The following is an 8,350-nucleotide window of genomic DNA, read 5'->3' on the forward strand; positions in this document are numbered from 1 at the left end:
GTTGACCAAAAATAAATAAATAATTAAAATGACAAACATTTCTTTCTATCTGAATCTTTGTGTTTATATTTTTATCAGGTTTGTTGATTCTGATCTCCTGTTCTAAACAAAGGTATAAATGTTGGTGATGTAATACAAATATTTAATTTTCATACATCCAGTGAAAGACAGACAGAAAAAAACATCTTAAAGAGTAAGAATCGTGGTTCGATTTGTGAATCGTTCAGCTTGATTCACGAGTCGAATCAGATCGCCACCTAAGCAGTGATCTGCAGGCCTAGCAGGGTTCTCTGGATCGGGATGGGATCAGACTCACCTTATGTGAGCAGTGCTTGGATTCAAAAATGCCGTCCATCAACAGATCATCCAGGCCCTGTGGATCTCCTCCAAGACATAACAACGTATTGTTGTGAGAAGATGCTTCCAGCATATTTTCTATGCTTATAATGTGTTGATGATATTTTACAAAAAAAAAAATCTGCTCCTACTTACTCCTGAATGATGTTGTCTTTGTTTCTTTAAGAATGGATTTAACCATTCTGATCCTGAGGGGAAAATCAAAGTGGTTAAAAGTTCAGACAATAGAAACATCGACAGAGAGACGCGTTTTCAGACTGTTGTTCGTCACAGCTTAACAGATTCTGGAAAACAGAGTTCTCTTGTTTGGTCCAAACCAGAGTTCAGCTGATGATTCACATCTGACCAAACAGGAGGATCATCAAAGGAAACCAGCTGGAACGAGGAGGAAACTATCTGATGGAAAAGTGACTGGAAACCTCAACAGGTCAACTTTATGAAGATACTTCTCTGTGTATCCTAAAATATCGGAAGATTTTTGTTCTTTTAAATGAAGCTTTTGTTAGAAATGCTTTATAAGTGCTTATTATTCAATTTCAAGATTTTATTAATTAAAAAGTTAACATGCTAAAGTTAAATTATACAAACCGGTATTTTAGAAGTGTTACGGCCGTTTGGGTGTTTGTGCTGCCTGTCCCTTTGCTCCTCCTCCTACACAGCTGCAGCTGTTTTCCAATCAGAGGATGGAGATAAAAGCTCCACCATAGAGGTGCTGGAGAGACCCTGCTACAGCTGCCTGCCAGACCCAGACCCTGACCCCGACCCATACCCCATACCCCGACTGAGACCCCGACCCAGATCCAGACCCCGACTGAGACCCCGACCCAGATCCAGACCCTGACCCCGACCCAGATCCGGATCCGTTGTTTAAAGCTCTCTTTCTCCTGGTCCTCCCTCCTGTTGGGTTTTCTTATTGTCATTAAAATACTTTACGTTAAAAAACGGTTTCGTCTCCCTTTTATTTGTTACGGTTCAGAGGCAGTCTTAACAAGAGTTCGTTTCTGAGTAAAGCAAAGTGTTATAAGGATTAAAAAATACTTAAATTATTTTAAACATCCAAACAATTGAGGTATGTCTGTTACTGTGTAAATACATTATATACAAACCTTTCAGTGAGCTAATCTAAAGTGAGGGCTGTTTTAGCCTTGTAAATAGTTTACAATAAGGAGTAAAAGTCTCCGTTAGTTCCTCAATAAAGAGAGTAAAACAGGAATGCAGAACACAATAATGTTTACAATAAAATAGAAACGTATCAAGCTGCACTTCAGACATTTTCCAAGCAAAATAAATAATACGTTAAGGACTGCAGCATAGAGTTTGAGCAATAAAGTAAAAACAAGGTAACAAGAGTGACTTTACATTAACAGAAAAAGTAAAGATATCAAGAAGAAGCAGCGTTTGTGGCTTAGTGGAAACCCAGTTCAGAGTATGGTTGGGCACTTTCATTCGATTCCGGTGCCAAAGTGGTTCTTTGGTTTTGGTTCCTAATCGGTGCCAATTTTAGTACTTCAGTCTCAAGCCGTCACATATTGACGCATGGTTACGGCTTACGCGACAAAAATTTACGTTTTTGGGTGTCGTCACTTTTTGACGTGCTGGCTGTTCCCATTAAATCAGAGTTCCCAATCCTCTGAGCCGCAAACCGGCGCCCCACTCCTCTTTCACCGCGTAGCGGATTTGCTGCTCGCCACCAGTCAAAAATCTGATCCTAAGCTTGAGGTCACGGCTGCGTGTGGTTGTTTGTAATTGCCACACTTCCAATAAAAGGAAAACACAGATTAGGTTTATATATTGTGAAGAGTTGTACAAAGATTCTACAGAAAATGAAATCCTTCAAAGAACTTCTGGTTATCAGGACTTCTATCTCACCCTGGGTGTGTGTCTGGATGACAGCCACTTCCCCTGTGTTTCTGTCCCTCTGTGACTGAGTTTGAAGGCTGTCCCGCATTAACCCAAGAGAGGGGAAAATAGGGGACCCTTATTTATTATTGTCTAAACCAAAATAAGAAAAGCATTACAGTTCAGTAGACCTAATTAGGCTGCTCTTTTCCCTGCAGCGCCGGTCTGTCTGCTGACGTATCGAGCGAGCTGAAGTCTGGGAGGGTGACTACAGCCGAAGAACCGCCGGACTGAGAGAGGACAAAAACACTCATACTGGATTAGTATTTTCCCCGCTGATCTGGTTACTGAAAATGTCATGCGCCCAAAGCTGAGTTCCTGATTGGCTTATGCGAAGCAGCGACCTGTCAGACTTCTGTAACCTGCTGAGAAATGCAGCCAGACATTCGAGCGCTGTGCATTTGTGCTGGCCCCGTCAGCAGTTCTATTGAGCCCGCCCACTATTGCAGGATTGGCTAGAACTTTAACGTACTGAACAGAGACAAACAGACCTTCGCTGAAACTTAGCACTGAAATGATTGCAGCAGCTTCTTTCGGTTTCGGTAGAACTCCGTAAATCCTTCTTGGAACGGAATTTCGGTGCCCAACAGACTGAGTCACAAATGAGTACAAACCTGCAAGACTCAATAAGGTCAACTCCGCAGTAAGATGCAAACTTGGTTTAGTGTAAACATTGTTAAATTATTCCCATGTCAACATTGTGTGGCAGGTAGGACACGCCTACTAATCAGGAGGACTCACTCACTGATTGGGTGATCACGCTTTAAAAAGCTCTCCTGCTTCGCTTTTTAATTATGACCTCTTTCGGTTGCCATACCAGGTCACCAGGAAGTGAGCGCGAGTAGCAGGCAGGTAAGCGAGCCAGGTGTTGCGGGTGTCGGAAAGCAAGCAGGTCATCGGCATTAATGGAACTTATTTGCAGTTTCCTGGACACGGATAGTCGGCCAATCATTCGGCGTATCTGCAATGTGCTCCAGTAGCCGTACGAATATTGCATAGACTCGCTCCTTCTCAGCAACCGGTAGGTTGTTAGCGTGTTAGCGCCCCCCCCTTCCTACTGTTTTATTCACAAATAAGTGCCTACATATGACGTTTTATTGTTTCAGAAAGTGTTCTGCTGCACGATCCCTTCCCTCCCCGCAAACAGGGGAGTAAAGCTGCTGCTTTGCCTTATGTATTTTTGTGCCTGAGCTCGAGCGCGCCCGCCCTCTTCCACGCCGCGGTAGAAAGACACACGCCCGCTGCACGGAGGATACCACAACGTGAAAGCCGTCTCGTGGGACTGGACAGTTTCTTCTCTCACAACCATCACCCTGCGTCCGACTGGCGGTCGGGTGGTTGGCCCGGCACGCCCGGTGTTCATTTTTATTTTAGTTTAACTGATTTTATTGTGATTTTTACTCTTGTTTTTGTTTCTGTTTCAGGAGGCGGGACCCCGAGGTGGTGGACTGCTGTCTGGTGGTGGGTCCCACGTGTTGTGTCCTGTCACGTTTGCAGTGAATCTCCACTTCCGGTGTTTTAGTTTTGTTGTTTTTATTGCAGCTCCAGCCACCTCGGTGAGCTCCCCCTCTGTGTTTTGTTTTTATGTGGAAGTTGTTTTAACATTTTATATAGCTCTTAATAAATTATATTTTTAATATTTTACCCAGCCTCTGCCTTGGTTTAAAGTAAGACTTTTACGTGTCCTTTAAGTTAATTTCCTGGGGCCGAACAGCCCCAGGTGGCGTTGTTGCAACACACCATACCCGAGTCGCCACAATTGGATCAGTAGTTTTAAAATAGTATAAATAATATCTTTACTACATATCCATCCATCTCTTCTGGGTCACAGAGTCACCGACTGTTGGGCTAAAACGGGGTGCACCCTGGACAAGTTGCTAGTCTGTGGCAGACCACATGATCACTCCCACTCCCACACCTAGGGACACTTTAGAGTAACCAGTTAACTTATGAAGCATGTTTTTGGGCAGTGGGAGGAGTCTTCAGAGAAAACCCACACATGCACGGGGAGAACATGCAAACTGCACACAGAACATCCCAGTTGGGATTTGAATCCCAGCCTCATTATTAGGAGAGAGCGTTAACCACTGCATGCTCTCACCACCAATCCTCCAACAAATTCTTCTTTCAGTCATTTCAGCCATTTTTAAACATCTTTTTATTTAGGAAAACAGGCCAATGTTAGATGTTCCTGTGGATATACATGTGTGTGTGTTTACCTGGTTTCTCTGTTGATGGTCTTCACATCTCGAGTCTCACACGTTTTAGAGAGAGAATCCTCTATCGCCTTGTCTGTAGCTCGCAGGCCGTAAAAAATGTGGTCCTTCATCTCGACTCTCTGCACATGCGTGTTCACCCACATGCACACACACGAGCATGCATGAGTTGTCAATGATCGTCTCATAGCTCAATACTTTGGGAAAACTCACCTCAACATCAAACTTTTCTTCTTCCAGCATCTCAATGAATTCTTCCTGTAGATGCCTTTTGTCCTTTTCACCCACAATAACGTAATCGTTCCACTCAGCCTGTTGGAGCCCCGCCCCCAAATCAGTGAATACATATATGAAGGACAAAGTGCAGTTTGACAAAAGTCTGTTTGTTATACATCTGTTAGTTGAGTGATCAGAAAAGGTTCAGTCTGACATCACCACACAAAAGCCTCTTTGAGGCTTCAAAAACAGCTAATCTGAAACTGAAGCCGGGTTCTTGGAGGTTCTGGTTCTTCTGAACAAATGCAGCAGTTTTCCAGAATTAGTTCAGAAACAAGATGAGAGTTTACGTGGAACCTGAATCAGCCTCAAACCTGCCTGGACCTCTCTTTCTTCCACATTGACGTCATTGTTGCAGCTACTTGTTACCCACTAAAGAGACGTCACACGGATTCATTCTAAAGTGCTTCTTTTCGTCAGGAAACAATTCTGGACGTCGATATAACAAAAAACCATGTCCACCATTTTGACTTGTAAATATGACCTCACTTCAACAACAATTTTGGTTCAAAGTTTTAATGTCAGATATCTTTATTTTATTATTTTTTTCACAGCACGGTAGATATTTTGACAGGCGTCTCCAGTGTTAAAGGTTTAAAGATTTCTGTTTTTTAGGGTTTAAAAAAACGGGAAAAAAACAAAAAAGAAAACTAGATCACCAGTTAGATTGTTCTTTTCCAACCAAAAGCAGNTCCCTGAGGCTTGTTTTGCTGCTATTTCATCGTTAAAGTTTAAAAAACAGCGACAATACCCCCCACTTAGGTTAGACAGGGGCTGTTTTTGTGCTACTTTGTATTGTTTTATCTGGTTTTGTTTTCCTTTAATATTTTATTAGGTTTTGTTGTTAGTTTTCACAGCGCTTAAAATGGGAAAGCTCCGATTGGCTGAAGGAGACTTACCATTTTCTTGAGTGAACGTAATGCTTTCCTTTTTTTCTTCTCGTATCCTTCCTGCAAGTAACACCAAACAAACATCAGATCAAATCACGTCATCATTCTGGATTTCTCTCCTGTGACTTTGACAGTCGAAACTTCCGAAGGACCAACTGATCAAAAATAAATCCTAAAAATTGATAAAAAATAATAATAAAAATAAATGTTCATGAAATATTGTAGTCATATTGTTTTAAGAGCTGCAGATTTGGTCATTAATTCAAAATGTGACAAGATTGGTTTAAAAATGTGTAAGTTGATTTTTCTTTGACATTATATAATCGATAAACATGGAACAACAAAGTGAAAATGGGACATTTTTCCCTTTAAGTGATCATCTAAAAAAGGAAACAATTACTGAGATTAAAGTGTTGAATATTGAGATGTGTTTCTGAGCTTGTTATGATTGTTGATAATTATGGTGAGAAATCCGTGGCTTTACATAGAAGAGGATCAATATTTATTTTTAAAAATGTAAAACTAACGGTAAACTAAGCAAATTTGTTATTTCAAACTGGTAGCCCTTCATATGACTCAGGTTCAAAAAGGTTGGTGACCCCTGTATTATACACTTATAAGAATACGATTTTTTAAACATCAGTTAATCATTATGTGCATAATTACATCCGTCCTGTAAATGAATGAAATGAAACAATAAAACGCCCTGAGGAGCCTCTTGGCAGAGCTGGATCACTGAGATGATCCAGAATTTCCATTATGATGTGTGCAGAGCTGAAGTGCTCCAAAGTCTGTCAGGATTCACTCTGCCAGGTCCTCTTCCGACCACCAGAGGGAGCCCTCTCCTGAGTACTGACCGTCTTCAGCACCTTCCTCACTACAACTCCCATCAGCCACCGCGTCAGACTTCTCCACACACAGTTGACCATCATCATCCTCATCAGAACCACCAGCATTTATATCCACTTCAGTCTTACCTTCTAAATGAAGTTTTATCCGTCCGTCTGAGCAGTTTCCCCTCGCCTGTTTACTCGTTCCTTTGCCTCGCCTCTGTGTTTTTGACGGTGTTTATTCCCGTTGCTCTATTCCATTAAACAGTTTGCACATGGATCTTAACGCCTCAGCCTCTTTGTCACAGTAGGAAAGCCTTTTGTTTTATTTCTTTAAATGTATCAGTATTATTTGTACTGACTTTTTTCCATGAAGAAATAAATAATATTTAGTTGTTTGTGGCTTTTTAGAAAATCCAAAATTCTGTCAAATGATCAGCTTCTAATTATCTGTGAGTTTTTATTTTGCCTCTGTGCTAAAATCCATAAAACAGAGCTTGTAAATGATTGTCACCCAAGACCAGAAATGAGGGAGATAGATGAAGTTTAATAGCATGAACGACTGATAAAGTTTAGTTAAATCCTTTCCCTATTAAAAACATCTCAAAGTGCTAAATAATAATAATAATAATAATAAAAACACCCTTTACCACATTTTCAAATGTAACTAAAACTTTTATTATTTGTGGATTACATACATGGTAAATAAATCTCAATTGCTTCAGAATTTACCTTCAAATAGACGATTTCATTGTACTTTGAGAAAAAGGCTCCAGCTAGCATCTTTAACTGATACAAAAACATTTTTAAACTTGTATGATAACATCAAATACATCTGCCAAACTGTTAAGATTCCAAACACAGAGATAATAGCAGTAAATGTTGTGGCAGGTTAAAGTTTACATCCACAGCTCCTTCACTAACATCTGCTCTCTGTGTTTATGTCACTGAGCAGAAAGCTAGCGTTAGCATTAGCGCTGTATATTCTAGCTGGGCTTTCACCGGTCCGTATGACAAAGACAAAAGCTCAACAGCGACGCCACGGATTAAGAAAATTATGTGTGAACTCACTTACACTTCTTACAAAGAAAAAAAAAATCCGACTGACGATAAGATTTAGGCTCTGAAAGTAGCTAGCTACGAGCTATCAAAACAATGCAGCAACGTGCATCTTGACCGAACATTTTCCGTGTTTCCAACATGAATTTCCATCAGTTTTTGTGCAGGTTGAACGTGAATATGTGCAATTAACATTCGCTATGTTTTAAAACATGAAACATCGAATAACCAAACTCGCATGCTACTCGTTAGTTGCTAACACCCACTTTAGCACACAGTTCACAGTTCCCAGCCTTTCTCTCTATTAAAATGTGATTCCTGTCCTGTGATGATTCCTCTCCATCGGATTATTTTGTTGTCAAGGTTTTTGAAGTTGATTGTACTTTTTTGGACCTCTGCCATTCATTACTCGAGAAGACTCGATGCATAATTATGGCGCATGTCTGTCACGCCGTATGTCACGTGATTTAAAATCCAGTAATATTTATCAATGGACCCTCTTGAGAAAAACTTTGAGGACCCCTGTGTTTAATAATATGGAACGTTAGTGGTTTTCCATCTAGTTATCCAATTAAGCTCACCTGGTGAATCAATGATCACAGGTTGATGTCAGGATCCAAAGAACCCCAAGACAGAATTTTAATCAAATTTCATTGAAAAATAAATAATTTTGTCTTTTTGACACTTAGATACAATTTGCGAAATATCAGGATGTGATCAGGGTGGGATCAAGATGTGATCAGGATTTGATCATAATGTGTTTATTGTAGGATCAGGGTGGGATCAGGGTGGGATAAGGATGTTATCAGGGTGGGATCGGGAT

The 8,350-nt window shown here is 40.7% G+C and overlaps 1 long non-coding RNA gene across 1 annotated transcript; it reads left to right on the forward strand.

The window, feature by feature from the left end:
- The first annotated feature begins 2,963 nt into the window (after positions 1 to 2,963).
- Positions 2,964 to 3,459, forward strand: LOC112139153. Its single transcript, XR_002917930.2, has 3 exons — positions 2,964 to 3,108; positions 3,179 to 3,277; positions 3,363 to 3,459. It is a non-coding gene; the product is annotated as an uncharacterized LOC112139153 (long non-coding RNA).
- The last annotated feature ends 4,891 nt before the right edge of the window (positions 3,460 to 8,350 follow it).

This window comes from Oryzias melastigma, unplaced genomic scaffold, assembly GCF_002922805.2.
Source record: "Oryzias melastigma strain HK-1 unplaced genomic scaffold, ASM292280v2 sc00489, whole genome shotgun sequence".
Classification (NCBI taxonomy): domain Eukaryota; kingdom Metazoa; phylum Chordata; class Actinopteri; order Beloniformes; family Adrianichthyidae; genus Oryzias; species Oryzias melastigma.